Raw genomic sequence first — 17,959 nt, 5'->3', positions numbered from 1 at the left:
TGAAATTCTGTGACAGTTCAAAGTATTTCTCTCTCTTAAAGGTTTTCCCACACCTGCCAAACTTCGTTCCTGTGATAAGTGGTTTTGCATAAACTGGTTGATGAAGTAACAAGTAAAGAACAACGCGATTTTTTTTATTTTATTGCGCTCCTGCTTCTAAGTTGAGCGTAGAACATGTACTTCCTTCTTAACGTCTTTCTGCTTAATATATGGCTGGGAAATATGCAACTACACTACAGTTCTGGCAATTGCACGTATTTTTTTGTTTTTATTCATATACTCTTTTAACCGCAGTTTCCACAATTGTGGACATTCACGACTCAGTGAGCAAAAAATCTTTCGCGCTGATCATCCATGGCGAAACGCTGACACGACGTCTGCCCCTGATAGCTGAGTCGTCAGCGCGACGGAATGTCGTACCTAACGGCCAGGGTTCGATTCCCGACTGGGTGGGAGATTTTCTCTGCTCAGGGACTGGGTGTTGTGTTGTCCTTATCATCATCATTTCATCCCCATCGGCCCGCAAGTCGTCGAAGTGGTGTCAATTCGAAAGACTTGCACCAGACGAACGGTCTATCCGACGGGAGGCCCTAGCCACACGGCATTTCCATACCGACACCAACAATGTCTGACATCCTGTCAAATCAGCCGTCAATCAAAATATCTCTCAAATACGTAAAACACAGACTAAGTTTGGCAAATACTTCAAACAAAGCCCTATACTGCCAAATAATTTGAGAAACTAGTGAAGTTTGGCAAATGGCTTGGCCGTTTACAGGGAACATTTACGTCTTCACTTGACACGACTGCGAATGCCGATGTTCCGTACTTGGAGAAAAAACAAAGCAGTCTGTTGCGTGTACCTCTGAATTATAGCACCTTGTGTACTGACTTCATTTTTCGAGCAACTACTTGTTTAATACAACAGAAATTATCTTTTCCATCCCAGAAACACACTGACTTTCACATGGAGCTATTCAGACTACTCTGTTTAATTAACAATAAAATTTTGGTTATTCTGGGGAAAAAAGGATGCGATATAAACACGAAGAATCTACATGAGTACAACGCACAAACATAGTCCAGATGCGACGCTTCACAGACGTCCATTGGGTTTAAAAATTAGCAAAGTTTTTAAACGAATGCAATGAGGATATAGCGTTCTGAAATTTTTATGAGTTGTCACACTTTAGGCTGTACACAATTGGGATATGATAGTAAGTCGCAAATGTTGGCATGAAATATCCTCTGGGAGACAACGCGCAGCGGTCTTTCTATGACAAGCACAAGTTTCGTTCATCGGTTTTTGCTGCTTTCGATTGCACTGAACAGCAATATGAAGGCAGATGTTCGTCCTTTCAGTGTTCGTGTTATTTTCGCGAGAACTCAGCAACTGTAGCAAATGGACGTCCGTCCCGCTGCCACTGCATTCAATTTGAAGCCTGTTTCCATATTCACAAATGAAAAAAGTTTGTGGCACCGACAGCTGCGCTTGGTTGCTCTTCGCAGAGGGTACCCGACCTACGTAAGAAGAAATCATTTGTGCTGTAGCTGGTCTCAATATAGCACATTCAGTATTGGAAAGTCATTTTCCACCTACAACAATTTAGACCCCCCTGCTTTTGGGCCTCTGAAAAAACTGTCGCCTATCACGTTTAATTCGAAGAGGACAAACGGTAGCAGACTGTGACATATGTAATATATTCCCTGTGATAAAAGTATACGACATATTAGACATTTTCGCATTTACTTTTGATAAAATGTGCTGCGTAAATATTTTAATGCATTGCTGACGGCGTGTGTGGTTCGGTAGTTCGTTATTTAAGTGCTGGGCTACTGATCTAAAGGTCTGTAGTTCGAAAGCCTGTGAGTTTCTTTTTTTTTTTTTTTTTTTTTTCAAGTGTCGTCCACACAATGATGATTAAGGCGAAAAATGTCAAGCCGCGCCGTTGTTCTGAGTCTACGTTAAAGTGCAGGTCCCCCCTGCGACTGGCGGGTGAGTCAATTTGTAAGTCGGAGGAAGGCAAGGACATAGCACTCCCGACAGGACCATGCCTACGAAAGCATTACACCATCTGATAACATGTGGCCACCTACCAGGGGACATTAATGTGGGCCTGCCCCCCCGTCATCTTTGCGACCGCTTGAGCTATGTTGAGGGCACTTTTAATGAGGTGTGTGAATGTTTGTGAAGAAATAGCAGAACATTATTTCTCAAGCCAGTATCAGAGAAGGTAATTACGCTGGATGCAGGGAACTGGAGCGAAATCAATGTACTAACTCATCCCAAAGATGTTCTGTTGGGTCAAGTTCGCGACTCTGTGCAGGCCAATCCATTTCATGAATGTTACTGTCCACAAATCATTGTGTCAGAGATGGTGCATTGTCATGCTGGTAAATCGATCATCGTCTCCGAACTGGTCCTTTACTGCATACAGCGCACAATGCCGTAAAACGTGTTCATATCCGTTCAAATTTAGTGATCTATTCAGCGCAAGAAGGGGTTCATAACCTCACCACGGAAACACCCTATAACTGTAACACCACCTGTTCCGTATTTTTCTGTTGGCACTACACTCGATGATAGGTAACGTCATCCAGACATTCACCAAATGAAGAACCTTACATCGGATTTTCACAGCGTGTAGCGCGATTAATCGTTCCAAATCATTCGTTTCTAGTCATCCAGCGTCCAGTGGCCTTGCTCTTTACACCAAAATCGTTCAGATGGCTCTGAGTACTATGGGACTTAACATCTGAGGTCATTACTCCCCTAAAATTAATCCTAACAAACCTAAGGACATCACACACATCCATGCCCGAGGCAGGATTCGAATCTACGACCGCAGCAACAGCACGGTTCCGGACTGAAGCGCATAGAACCACTCGGCCACAGCGGCCGGCGCTCTTTACACCAACTCAAGCGTTTCTTAAGTAGAGATATGAGTAGCTCATGAGAAGCCGCCCGACCACTCACCCCACTCACTTTATCTATTTACACGCATTGCTAGATTTCTGGTATAACTGTAACAGTGATTCCATCCGCTGATTTCATGCGATTTTTACAACCACCTTCCGTAATGCTCACAGTTCGTCTGTACCTGAGGTCTTACTTGTCCTTTGTTTACTGTGGTTGTTCCTTCGCGTTTCCACTTCATATTCACATCATTTAAAGTGGAATTGGTAACCTTTAGAAGGGTTCAGATGTTCTTAATGGATTTGTTAGTCAGGTGTCCTCCATGGACTTGCCCACGTTCGAAGTCACTGAACTCTACAGACCGATCCATTCTACTGTTGCTGCTTCCCTACTGACAACACAATACTCTTCGCCTTCTTTTATACTTGCGAGTCTGCTTCTGTGTAAACATGTGGTCAGTTCCACATTTCATAGGAGTATACGGATACTTCTGCTAGATAGTGTGTATACTTCCGTACTTCCTCCTTCGCGAGATACATGAGGGTGGCAGCTATTTTTTCTCTGAGTCCTTTTCCAACACAGATTCTATAAATTTCCCAACCAATTTCTGTCGAGAATTTCATTGCGTTTCTCCCGGAGACTACCGTTTATGTTCCATGAGCATTTCTCTTAAACTTTCATATGGTCTGCATAGTCTTGATTAGATAATAGCAGAGCGACCCAGAATTTGTTCGCTGTCTCTTATCGTGACTGCCTGGTAAGGAAACTGTATTCGCACGCGCTCACTGTATCCTCGTTTAAGAAACATTCAAATATCCCGCCATCTTGTTTTAAATGTTCTTTTGACAGCAGGCTTTGAGATGGTTCTTAGTTGAGTGTGTGATCACAATGGACGCCAATACAGCTCTGGAACGCGCTCCCCCACTGGCTGCAAGGTGAATAAGGAGTTCTCGTGGTAGGGCGTTCCATTCCTCTACCAGAGCGGTTAACAGCTGGATGGTCATTTGAGGACCAGCTGGAATACATCTCCCCAACACATCTCTCACGTTGTCCATTTGAGTCGAAGGAACTGGCAGGCCACCACATTCGCTGAATATCCTCTCGTCCCTTGAGCTCCTCCACTTGCGCTCTTTGGTGCATGCAGCTTTGAAAAGACGTGTATGGGGAGGGAGTACAGTGTCACAAAGCGTTGACTGGTGTGACGTTCGGACGTTAGTACGCTGGTGCAACATTATGTCTGCTCACACTACAACATTTGAACATCCAAAACGATCACGTTTGATGATTTTCATGGATGTCATACATGTTCCCCCTCGCACCATATGAGGGTACGTCTAGCAGTGTCAAATACATAGCGATCAACGCTATTGTGACTGTGTTCGCCTTTCCCATGTGCGTCTTTGCAGGGGTACATTCTGCGTTGACCTCATTTTTATGAATGGTAATGCACGACTACATCAAACAGCGCAGTTGGAGTAGCTCTTGGAATGAGACGATATTCAGCGACTTTACTAGCAAGCATGTTCCCGACTTAAATCCCATAGGGAACATGTGTGATTGTTTGCGATACATACTGTAGCATGTCCACAGGCATGGACGATCATCCAGCAGTTGTCAGCTGTGCTGGTGGAGAAATGGGTCGCTCTACCACGAGAACTCCTTACCTTGTGGCCAGTAGGGAGCACTTTGCAGAGCATGCATTGCCGTCCTTGCTGATAACACATCCAATGAAGAACCACGTCCTGCCTTTTGCAATGTCTGTGGGCTCATCATGAATTGCAGTTACTTCAAAATAATTATTGTTTTTGAATAAATATGCCATTTCTGTTCGCCTCAATACGTAATTCTTTCAGTAACCTGATGTACTATACTGTAGAAGTTCTTTCTATGCATAGCATAATTCCATCAAGCTATGTTAGTAGTAGGGTAATGGGGGTCTTGGCACACTTTTGATATCAAATTGATATGCAAATTAATTAAATGGTAACAGCTGGTTGATTTATGGCCTTATACTATCGTTCTACTAAGTGGTTTTTCATATAACACCTCCCCCTCCACCTCACCTTAACATATTGTCATGCTAATTGATTTTTGACTTCATGGGGTAATCAGTGCTTCAGAGAAACCTCCCACCTTCCCTCCCCCTACTATTAACCTATCGTTATGCTAATTGATTTATGACCCACTGGGAATAATCTGTCCTGAGAAATCCACTCCCACCATTCCCCTTCCCCATCCTCCTCCGTCAGCTGCTCTGGCCGAGCAGTTCTAGTCCGCAGCTCGTGGTCGTGCAGTAGCGTTCTCACTTACCATTCCGGGGTTCCCAGGTTCGATTCCTGGCGGGGTCAGGGATTTTCTCTGCCTCGTGATGACTGGGTGTTGTGTGATGTCCTTAGGTTAGTTAGGTTTAAGTAGTTCTAAGTTCTAGGGGACTCATGACCATAGCTGTTAAGTCCCATAGTGTTCAGGGCCATTTGAACCATTTTTTGAACCGAGCAGTTCTAGGCGCTTCAGTCTGGAACCTCACGACCATTATGATCACAGGTTCGAATCCTGCCTTGGGCATAGATGTATGTGATGTCCTTAAGTTAGTTAGGTTTAAGTAGTTCTGCGTTCTAGGCGACTAATGACCTCAGCAGTTGAGTCCCATAGTGCTCAGAGCCATTTTTGAACCGCTACGGAAATTCTCAACCCGACTCACCTATAAAAGTACGTTTTTAATATCAAATTAATTGACTGATTAATTAAATAGATCATTTAATTAACCCCTCTGAGATTTCACATAGTTTCCACTCACCTTCCCCAATTTTACCCTCCCCCCCACTGCCTAATGGTGGGAAAAGGACTCAATCTGTGCTGTTGCTGCAGAGGAAGGACAGAGGGAAATTTATTTACTTTATTGATTTCCTGTTGGAAGTTGTTGGCAAAATTTCAACTCCCCCCTACCCCTTCCCTCCCAGCCATCTGGAAAAATTGTGCTAAATGCTCAGTCTGTCCTGAGATACTGGACTGGTAGGTGCAACTATTACCTTGTTCTGCTAGTTCATGACCTAATTACGTAATTACACTGATCCAAATCAGAGGTGTTGTCTCGTTGGAAAATTTTCATGTGTGTACTCACCTTTATATGCAGAAATCAACTGATCTAGTGCACAGTGACCCCTTCACATCCCCTCCCTCTCCAACCCTCCCAGAAACAACTGGCAGGTAAAATTGCTGAGCTGGTGGACTGGAAGGACCTCCAATAGAAAATTCAACTACAATGCAGAGGGCATAATAATATACTGTTTATTTATAAAATTCAATTTGTATACCAATTTTTTGGATTTGGATCTCTTTATGTGGCAGGAAAAGCTCATCATTTGGAAGATCCAGGTCTTGTAAAGTGCATTAAATATGTAAATGCATCACTTTTTTCCGATTGTGCAAGGAATACTGTTATAAATTCGAGAGCTACATAGCTCACCACATGTGATTACCCTGTTAAAAACCTCCTAATCATGTATTTGCATTCGATGCACTGCACCACATGTGCCGGGCCTCCAGCAACCTGTAGAGTCCAAAACACTGCTCCGGATGCACCTCTCGTCTGTGGAGAGAGGTATGATACAGGATTTTGGGTTCCTTTGAAATTTGATACCAGATTCACTTCCTGTTTTGTTCATAAGCACACACATTTCACACCAGGTCAGTGGAAGCAGCTGCTGTATGTGAGTGCCTTGCTGTGCAGATACTGACTGAGTTAGTTCACAATACCACCAGAAGAACACACTGGAAGAAGCAATCTCCCACAAATCCTCCCTCCAGTCCCCTCCTCCTCTCTCTGTCTCACCTCTTGCTACTTCCTGTTGGACAATGTCAATACTTGGCAACTCTTTGATATTGATACCTGGTAAATTCCTGTTGAGAGACGTGCTCTCTCTCTCTCTGTCTCTCCCTCTCCTCTCTCTCACTCTCTCTCTCTCATCGAGTCCCTCTCTCTTCCTCTGTATCTCTCTTCCAGTCCAGCGAGCATCTGTCGTGTGCCACTTGAAACCACACTAACCTCTCTTTTGATATGAACAAAGTAATAGATATATCTGGCAAGTTCCCAGACCTCCCCAAAATGCCAGGCTGCGGATGTCTTGGAAATAGGTCCCATTCTCTATCAATTTTATTGACTAATTAATTAAATCGACATCATCTGTGTGGGACACTTTCTCCTTACTCCCTGTTGGTGGATAACAGGACTATCATATTTGGTGGGAAATTTTGGGACTATCCAGGAATCGGCGTTGCAGCTACCTAATTTCAAAACCCTACTCTTCCTCCCTTTTGGATTTACCTTGCATCCTAGTGGTGGATACTGGTACAGTTAGGTCGTTTGGTTAGAGACCCATTACGTTGGGAGTAGCTGAAAATGGTACTGAGAATTTCAAATTTCAGCTCAGTTACGCTTTGTCCTTATCCATTTTCAGCAGACAAGGCAGAGGTTTGACTGGAATTTGCTCGCAATTCCACATACGAAACAATGAAAAGATCAATCAGGCTTTTGATGTCGCGATTGGAAGTGTTGCTGCATAAAATGATAGTTGTAATTTCAAATTTCGGCTGGAATTTTTGCCATGATGGTTGTGTAGTTTCCAAGCAACTACAGGTCTGCTAAATGTATTTGTTAAAACACTAAAGAATTCCCATGTTGGTTGTCTCTGCCACACCAGGAAAAAGAAAGAGCGGAACCGCGTGATAGGATCGCAACAACAAAGAGTACCAGACCCATTTTTTGCTGCAAGACAGACTCCATTTGGATGTACTGGGAAACACTCAATGCCACACAAAGCAGCTGTCATCATATGGAGAGGGTAACATACACTTGAACAACGATTCATTTTGTAGTAGCAGTCACAGCTAGATGTTAGGGATCTCGGGAACTTCCATAGGCTCACGTCACGTGTTGGCCACCCCGCCAGCCGCATACTCATCTGACGGCATCCACATGCTGGCCATTCCAGATGCTAAGAGATTGGAAGAATAGTGCCGCCGTGACCACCCAGCCGTCAACCGATCAATTTCCACAGGGTTTGGGCGGGAGATGGGGGAAGAAATAATTGCCCAGTGCAAACACCTGCCATATTGGAGCTTCTCAAATTTCCAAGTTAAAAACTGCAGACCACACTAAACACACGAGATTGCGATAGCTGCCCAACGCATACTGACTACGGTATTAGTTCATTGTTCATCTGCCCAGAGGGCGATACAGTTAGGTCAACTGCATCCTAGTACCCCACGTGACGTTTTCAGGACATTCGACAACGGTTCAAGTAGTGAAAATACCTCCTTATGATGACTGGAAATGACAATGTACGACGTAAGTCTATATCCTTCTTATAACTGGATATAATTTTCAATGTAAAATCTTTCATACTCTTTACGGCTATCGATGCACTGCAACGACAATTTTCACATGAAATCTATACCTGCATTCCGACTGGGCATACTTCCAACCACATCATTATCTTTGCACATGTTGGAACACAGGCCATAGTAACTTTAGACTCCAGCACACACACATTTCAGACAAGCATTGCGACTATGCTTTAAATGTGTGCAGCGTCCAAAAAAATTATGGTACTCGTATGTCCTCACTCACATCGACTATGTGTCGATTCTCCTTAGTTCTATGACATATTTAACATTTAGGTCTTCCAGAAAATCAGATTCGACAACAGACAGCATGTATTTTCACTCAGATCTTCCAGAAGGTGCTGCATCCTCCCAGACTCTATGAAACAAGTGTTACAATGCACAAACGTCTAGCACTATGCGATAATCTACATCAGCTCCTGCGGACGATATGGTAGGAAAGCTATCACCGACAAAGGTTGTTGTACTGTAATAGACAAAGTAATAGATAGTGCGACAAAGTAAATTAGAGAATCTGGTTAGGGGGCGTCGATGAGAGGATTTTCTTTGTATCCATGATGTTACAGCTATATTGTCTGCCTGTTTGTACAATATAGCAGACCCAGTTGAACCCTTTCATTGGTGTTTACGAAATGGTTATATCACCCCTTATGGTCGGATATACTCGTTAGTAGTTGAACTCACAATTCTCCACGTCAAATCAATCCTCCCCATACAGCTAGATATACTTAAATTTTTACAGGAATAGTAGGTCGATTACTTGCAACACTCCTCTCGTGATATGGCTCTGAGCACTATGGGACTCAACTGCTGTGGTCATAAGTCCCCTAGAACTTAGAACTACTTAAACCTAACTAACCTAAGGATATCACACACATCCATGCCCGAGGCAAGATTCGAACCTGCGACCGTAGCGGTCGTGCGGTTCCAGACTGTAGCGCCTTTAACCGCTCAGCCACTCCGGCCGGCCCTCTCGTGATATGTCGGAACACTATCCACAGTAACGTTACGATCCAAGAGCATAACATTCCAGAGAAGTTGGGTGATTATCATTTATAGATGTATAGAGTCCCAAAAATTACGGTTATCTCCACGCTCACGCCGGTTGGGAGTCGTTTCGCACGGCGTATCACAGCTTCCTAGTAGCAAAACCTTCCCGTCACATCGTCATTGTAACAAATTTATTGAGGAATAATTGCGTAATTGCAAGTGAAAAGCCTTCATGTCTTTGACTGATGTATTTTGGCCGAAGCACTATCGGGTCTAGGGGTGGCGTCTTTGAATGTTAATCGGAACAACTTCAGTCACAGGTTCGAAACCTAACACCTCTTAAATTTTGATTAGTAATCAATATTGGCGGCCCAAGACATCCGGAATAAGAAGTCACCCTCATTTTGCCAACGGCCTTGTCAAAGATGGCGGAGGTGCGGACAGAGGTTCACGGTACTCACTTGTCCTTGAGTTGGGAAGCTGACCCTAAGTGCGGAAGAATCGGCAATGATCAAAGGCATGAGGATGCAAAAGGCAATGGAAACCAGTGCATTCAAGATACGTAACATGTATCCACAGGACATGTGGCCTGTAATTGAAGAAGTGAATGATAGTCTTTACATTGGCAAAATCTTACCGAATAGTCCCCCATGCGGATCTCCGGGAGAGAACTGCCAAGGGGGGTCGACCATGAGGAAAATATTGAATAAACAACGAAAGGATAACGTTCTACGAGCCGTGGCGTGGAATGTCAGAAGATTGAACGTGGTAACGAAGCTATAAAATCTGAAAACGGAAATGCAAAGGCTCAATCTAGATATAACAGGGGTCAGTGAAATGAAGTGGAAACAAGAGGGGGATAGGGTAACATTAACAGCAGCACAAAATGCTATAACGGAAGCAGGGTTCATTATGAATAGGAAGTTAGGACAGAGAGTGTGTTACTATGAACAGTTCAGAGATATGGCCGTTCTTATCAGAATAGACAGCAAACCAGCACCGACAACGATAGTTGAAGACGAACAGGTAGAGAACGTATATGAGGATATTGAAAGCGTAATATGGTATGTAAGGGAGATGAAAATCTGATAGTTATGGGGGACTGGAATGCTGTTGTAGTGCTTGGGACAAGGAATGAGAGGGGAGAAAGACTAATTGAGTTCTGTAATAAATTTCAGCAAGTCATAGCAAATAAACTGTTCAAGAATCACAAAAGGAGGAGGTATACTTGCAGAAGGCCGGATGATATGCGAAGATTTCAGTTAGATTACATCATGGTCAGACAGAGACTCCGAAATCAGATACTAGGTTATAAGGTATAACCAGGAGCAGGTATAGACACGGATCACAATGTAGCAGTGATGAAGAGTAGGCTGAAGTTCAAGAGTTTAGCCAGCAAGAATCAATACACAAAGAAGTGGGATACAGAAGTACAAAGGAATGACGAGATATGTTTGAAGTTCTCTAAGGCTATAGATAGAACAATAAGGAATAGCTCAGTAGGCAGTGCAGTTGAAGAGGAATGGACATTTCAAAAACGCAAATCACAGAAGTTGGAAAGAAAAACGTAGTTACGAAGCACAGAAACCATGGGTTACAAAAGAAATGCTTTAGTTGATCGATGAAAGAAGGAAGTGAAAAAAAAAAAAGGATTCAGGGAAATGTAGGAATACAGAAGAAATGCAAGTTACTTGGGACTGAAATAAATAATGAGTGCAGGAAAGCTAAGATGAAGTGGTTGTGTGAAAAATGTGAAGAAATCGAAAAAGAAATTATTGTTGCAAGGACTGACTCAGCATATAAGAAAGTCACAAGAACCTTGTGTGAAATTAAGGGAATTCCGCTGTTAAATGCAGAGGACAGAGCGGATAGGTGGAAAGAGTACAGTGAAGGCCTCTATGAGGTGCGAGATTCGTCTGATTTGACAGAAGAAGAAGCAGGAGTCGATTAGAAGAAATAGGGGATTCAGTATTAAAACCAGAATTTAAAAGATAAAATAAAACAGAAGTGACAGATAATGTACCATCAGAATTTCTAAAATCATTTGGGGAAGTTACAACAAAACGACTATTCACGTTGATGTGTAGAGTGTATGAGTCTGGCGACATACGATCTGACTTTCGGAAAAATACCATCGATACAATTCCGAAGACTGCAAGAGCTAACAACTGCGAGTTATCGCACAATCAGCTTATTAGCTCACGCATTCCTGTTGCTGACAAGAATAATATAGGAAAGGTAAAGGCGTCAGAGAGGAAATTCTGAAGTTGCGGTTCATAACGGAAGCAAGACTAAAGAAAAATCGTGAGACTTTAAAGGGATTTGTCGACCTGGAAAAAGAGTGCGACAGTGTAAAATGGTCCAAGATGTTCGAAATTCTGAGAAAAATAGGGATAAGCTACAGGGGGAGACTAGTAATATACATTATGTACAAGAGCTAAGAGTGGACTACCATGAACGAAGCTCGGATTGAAAAGAGAGAAAGACAAGGATGGAGTCTTTCGCCATTACTGTTCAATCTGTACAACGAAGAAGCAATGATGGAAATAAGTGGAAGGTTTAGGAGTGGGTTTAAAATTCAAGGTGAAGGGATATCAATGATGCGATATGCTAAAAATGGTTCATATGGCTCTAAGCACTATGGGACTTAACATCTAAGGACATCACACACATCCATACCCGAGGCAGGATTCGAACCTGTGACCGTAGCAGCAGCGCGGTTCCCGGCTGAAGCGCCTAGCACTGCTAGGCCACAGCGGCTGCCTGCAATATGCTGATGATGTTGCTATCCTGAGTGAAACGGAAGAAATACATAATATGGTGAATGACATGATCAGTCTAAGGGTTTCAGAATATGGATTGAGAGTAAATAGAAGAAAGACAAATGTAATGAGAAGTAGCAGAAATAGAACAGCGAGAAACTTAACATCAGGATTTATGGTCACAGAGTAGATGAATTTAAGGAATTCTACTACCTAGGCAGCAAAATTACTAGTGATGGATGGAGCAAGGATGATATCAAAAACAGATTAGCACTGGCAAAAGGACATTCCTCGCCAACAGAAGTCTCCTCATGGTTTGTCATTCTGTTTTATAAATGATGAACTATGTGTTGACGACACATGTATGTGAACATATACGCAAAGTGTAATGCTGTTGTGAACATAGTTCCGCGTAGTCAGCGCGTACACAGCTTTCCCACTAGAGCGTGCCCCGCTAAGCACAACAGCGCAGGCGCAGCGCTTGTCTGTCCCCGCACTACGAGGTGGCGCTGCCTAAGAGATGGACCAAATTCTGCTTCCACCGATCCGCGTATTAATATGAAACGCAGCCAATGAGATTGCTGCTAATGTAGAACCTTTTCTCCTCACGGATCACACTCGCGCAGTGATACCTGAACACGCGAGGTATTATAATGAGTGTACAGACCTCCGATTAGTCAGTCTGCATTTGTCTGCACCAGCCTGTACCAGTGTGCATTAGTCTATAGTCAAGTTTCAGTCTGCACCTAAGAAGATTATCATATTCCTGTACATAGCCGTGAAGATAAATGTATAGACACTTTGTCAAGTATCAGAGATATATGAGAATAAGATTAACATACCAAGACCAAAGGAAATTCAGATTGTCAATTGTAAATAGCATCCAGAATGAAGTTGAGTAATGTTTATGCTTGTTATTATTTTAATAAATGTGTGTGAAAATTAATCAAGTTCTGTTTAAAGTTGGTCACCGTCAATCTGCTACTCTAAGTGTGCAAGTGGTATTTATATCGTCTGACCTAACGGCAGAAGATAAACACGCCACGAAAAGACAAAGAGACATATTGCTGACACTCGCCTACTTCGTTAGAGCGACAAGTCAAATAATCTCATCGTGTGTGTACCGAAGGTCTTACAGTACGCACACCACAAATGCCAATCTGAAGATGACAGCACGATTTCTTCCAAACTAATAACTAGAAAAAAGGTCTTAAAATCAAGCGATTTTGGCTTTCACAAAAATATGTATTCAAACACTTAAGCAGTCTTGCAGAGGTTCAAAGACGAAGCAATTTTCCACATTTTGGCATATTTACCCTCAGTTTACACGTATTTTCCGTAATTGTTCATAATTTTGCTTAGTTAATGCCACTTCTGGTCTTGTGATCATGACCTTACCTCCGACCACTTATTCAAACTCTCCGTTTTGGAACTTGCACCACGTAAATAACGAGCAGCCCTTAGTGGATTGCCATCACAGTTTTCTTTAGCTTAAATATCTTAGTGACTAATGCCCTTTTGGCATATTTATTATTTTATAAATGACATATAAGTACTGCCAGTCTTTCACGATGATTCCGTACTTATACCCTATAATAGGTTTTTAGTCATAATTCTGTGACCATGTTATTGAATATAGACCATTCTTTGATTTAAATTCTGAGGAAGACACTCCTAGCAGTGTTGAAACCAGGTTAATTTGTTAAAAATAGTGACCGAGGGCTGTTTTTCTTTCAATTGTAACTTTTTCTACATTAGGTGTGTCAGTTCTTCCTTGTCTACCATACGCCGACTGTCGTACAAGAACGCATATAGCAAAAATAAAAGACATGAAGGCTTTTCGGTAGTAATTAAGCTCTTTATTCCTACGCCTCAAAAGAACTCTCCGATGACTGCCAGGTTCAAGGCATATGCCAATCCTGAGCGGGCACATCTGTAATGCACTGCAAGGCGTTGTGTTTGCAACGACGAACCTCGCCATGGACACCGGGAATGAAGTTGCGCATCATGCAGCCTACTGTGCACAATTTGAGTAGTAACGACGTTCTGTGGCTTAACAAATAGCATTATTCAAGATGGTGGCGTTGCTGACAGGGTTTCTCCGAGCCATAATCCGTAGGCAGCGGTCATCCACTGCAGTAGTAGCCCTTGAGCGGCCTGAGCGAGGCACGTCATCTACAATTCCTGTCTCTCTGTATCTCCTCCATGTCAGAACAACATCGCTTTGGTTCATTCCGCGACGCCCGGACACTTCTCTTGTTGAGATCCCTTCCTGGCACGATGTAACAATTCGGCCGCAATCGAAATGCCGTATTGACCGTATACGCATGGCTGAACTACAGACAACACGAGCTGTGTACCTCCTTCCCGGTGGAATGACTGGAACTGACCGGCTGTCGGACCCCTCCGTCTAATAGGCGCTGCTCATGCGATGTTGTTTACATCTTTTGGTGGGTTTGGTGAGATTGAATAGTCAGAGGCACTGGCAGTGATACAACATCCACAGCCAACGTCTGTTTTCAGGAGTTCAGGCAACCGGGGTGATGCAAAAGTTTTTTTGGTGTGTGTATATGTAGTACCGGAAAAAATTAGTGCATCCTTTTAGAGGTTTCCAGTTCAGTCAAAATTTGTTGATGCAACAGTGTATAATGATTACAAAAAATGGCTCTGAGCACTATGGGACTTAACATCTGTGGTCATCAGTCCCATAGAAGTTAGAACTACTTAAACCTAACTAACCTAAGGGCATCACATACATCCATGCCCGAGGCTGGATTCGAACCTGCGACCGTAGCAGTCGCGCGGTTCCGGACTGAGCGCCTAGAACCGATCGGCCACCGTGGCCGGCTAATGATTACATTTACAGACCAATAGCAGAAGCGGTTCTAAGGTGCCAGTTATCGCCCCTTGCTGAAACACCCATATTAGTTCGTGGTGTAGACTACACGGGCGGTGATGCAGATGCTGGCATCCAGTCGATCGTACAGATGCGAATACTGTCCTGGGGTACGCTATGCCAAGCTTGCACGATCTGTTCACGTAATTCTCTAAAGGCTATTGGCTGACGTACCGACGGCTGGTTAGCGTACCCTCCATAAACACCAAAGGTGAATGAGAGCTGTAGCTTATCGGATCGCAGACCTCGGGCATGGATGTGTGTGATGTCCTTAGGTTAGTTAGGTTTAAGTAGTTCTAAGTTCTAGGGGACTGATGACCTCAGATGTTAAGTCTCATAGTGCTCAGAGCCATTTGAACCATTACTAAGCAAGTTCCTGTCGGTGCTCGTATGGTGTTTACCTTCCTTCAACTCGAACGGACTTTCTCAGCAGTTATGGGGGTATCTACAGTATATCGTGGACTACGAATCACGAGGCATCTTGGTAGTTTTCACATTACCACATTATTTCCAGTTATGAAGGAAGGGGCAAATTGCGAAAAAATATCAGGACCAACTGGGTATTGAGACGCAACCTCAGAACTGTAACCTGGCCTTTATCCACTGAGCCACTACGTTACAAATCACGCTCTCACTAATCTCCCATTACAACTGTGTTTGGTAGTAACGTCATGTGTATAGTTCTCCATGGGGTACCCATACAAACAGGTGTCAAAGAGGCGACTGATGCAATGGTTAGTTTCTGCTCTTGATTGAGGAGATTTGATAGCAATTGTCCACGATTGGCGCTTCTCACCCACACTTGAGTGACAAAATAAACCAGATGATAGTCTACACATTAGAAGAACACACTGATATTACTCTAATGGTATTGTACATAATACTATACAGTCAACGCCAAACAGACTGTCTAGGAACGCCTGAAAAATTCATTGCTATTTATCAGTCAATACTGATCGTCTGGTGACCTATAAATCTGACGTCCAGATTGCATTATAATTCAACTTAACGCGAACTGAACTGCCATGCACCAATGAAGCCACATCCTTCCTTCGTATGTGCTCCTTTTCGGAAATACAGTTATTTGCAAGTACTTCCTGGGTTTCAGAAGAAGACAGCATCAAAACTACAAGCCATAAACAAAACAGATACGCCTCAGTGGGTAGAGTTTCTATTTGTAATACTTGTCATCGTGTGGTAGCGGAATGCAGCATTAGGGAACAGGCAAGTCGAAACATGTAGATAAATCATCTGTTCCGTGTTGTCCCATCGAATTATTTCACACCAGCAGATGGGAAACAATATGAACAGATCATACAGTGGAGGTTTTCACAGCTGGTATTAACTTCATCTAAGGCTTCCTGGTCGACGGCTGTGGTCGATACGTAAACTTTCCCCTAATCTTTCGCCTCCAGTTGCGGAAGACATCTTTAGGGGTGATAAGGTGCAGTGCAAGTATGGGCAGTCCTCTTAATCTAGCTGTGCTCAGTTCTTTTATGGAGACTTTGAAACAACCAGCGCTGCAGACTGCCAGTAAGAGGTCAGTTAGGTGATATTGCTATGTCGATGATACTTTCGTCGTATGGACGCGTGGTGCAGAAGAGTGGAATGCCTTCTTGGTTTACCTTAATAGTATAAATCAAAAACCCAGTTTACTACGGAGATGGAGAGTAATAAGTAACTTATTTTTCCGGATGTGTCTGTAGTCAAACTTGTGGATGGGACGCTGGGACATTAGGTATATAGAAAACCCACACACACTGATCGTTACCTTCATAATGATTCTAACCACCCCTGCAAGCAAAATAGAGCTATTATAAGAACCTTGATGGGCCCAGCTGTAAGAAATTGTGAAACGATTTTTTACAAGAAGAGGTTAACCACTTATGGTCGACCATTAAAAGGAATGGTTATTCTGACGAGGAGATAGATGGAGCTCTTCACCATAGGGAGATGATCAGGATTAACGAGGAACAGCGGCCGGCCAAAGGAAAATATTTTCTTACATTTGTAAGTCAGATTACAGATCACACTGAGAAAGTACTGGGCGAGTTGGAACTATTTTCAGACACTACAGGAAGATAAGAGAATGTTTAAGAAGGTCAATACATATGCATCTTTGGCCACATTGGGTGTATATAATACTCCTTGTAGTTGTGGATAGTATATATTGCCACCACGAGACGAAGAATCATCTGTTTAGTTGCACATAAGAGGAATTCATTTCTGGAACATTCGGATAAACCGACCGTAGTGGAACATGTGTACCAAGATGGTAATTATGAAATAAAATTCAGTGAGACGAGCGTCGTATCGAAAACACAACATCTATTACGCGCATAGGTACAGACGATGGTGAGATTTATAAACAGAGTAATATTTTTAACAGAAAAGAAGAAAGTGTCAAATCAGATAAAATATGGGTGTCGACTTTGTGACGTCAGAATGGTGATCGATTACTTTCAATCGAAAATGTTGGCACTACAGTCTCGCAACCAGCGTTACGCGATTGACTGTAATGCGCCCTCTGTACTGCCTATATATTCGGCGCTGCCTCTAGTTCTGATTGGAGTTGGCGGCTTCGCCTTCGAGAATATCTCCCGCTGCCGGAAACGAAATTTTTGGGGAATGTTGTAGGTATCGACCACTGATCGTCAGCTCGGAACTTTTATTTGCATATATTTCCAAAGTGGGTTCATGCAGACACGTCACAGTCACATATCGACATTTGCAGCATCAAAGTGGTGCTCATACTCAGCACCTGAAGTGTGAATCAAAAGCTTGGAGAGGTGTTCCAACCACAGACAGGTCTCTCTCCTTTTTTTTTTTTTCATGCCTTGTAGATTTGCGCAGCTGTTTTCTGAAATGTCGGAGATATCAATCAATACCACTGCAAGTGATCTTCGATTCAAATGGTAGTGACTCCTCCAGTAAAACCTAGCTGGAAATGATTATCTCCATTACTTCAGCTCTACAGCTCAGAGAAGACTT

Source organism: Schistocerca serialis, chromosome 9 (genome assembly GCF_023864345.2).
Source record: "Schistocerca serialis cubense isolate TAMUIC-IGC-003099 chromosome 9, iqSchSeri2.2, whole genome shotgun sequence".
In the NCBI taxonomy this organism is placed as follows: Eukaryota; Metazoa; Arthropoda; class Insecta; order Orthoptera; family Acrididae; genus Schistocerca; species Schistocerca serialis.
Note: the sequence above shows the minus strand (reverse complement) of the source record.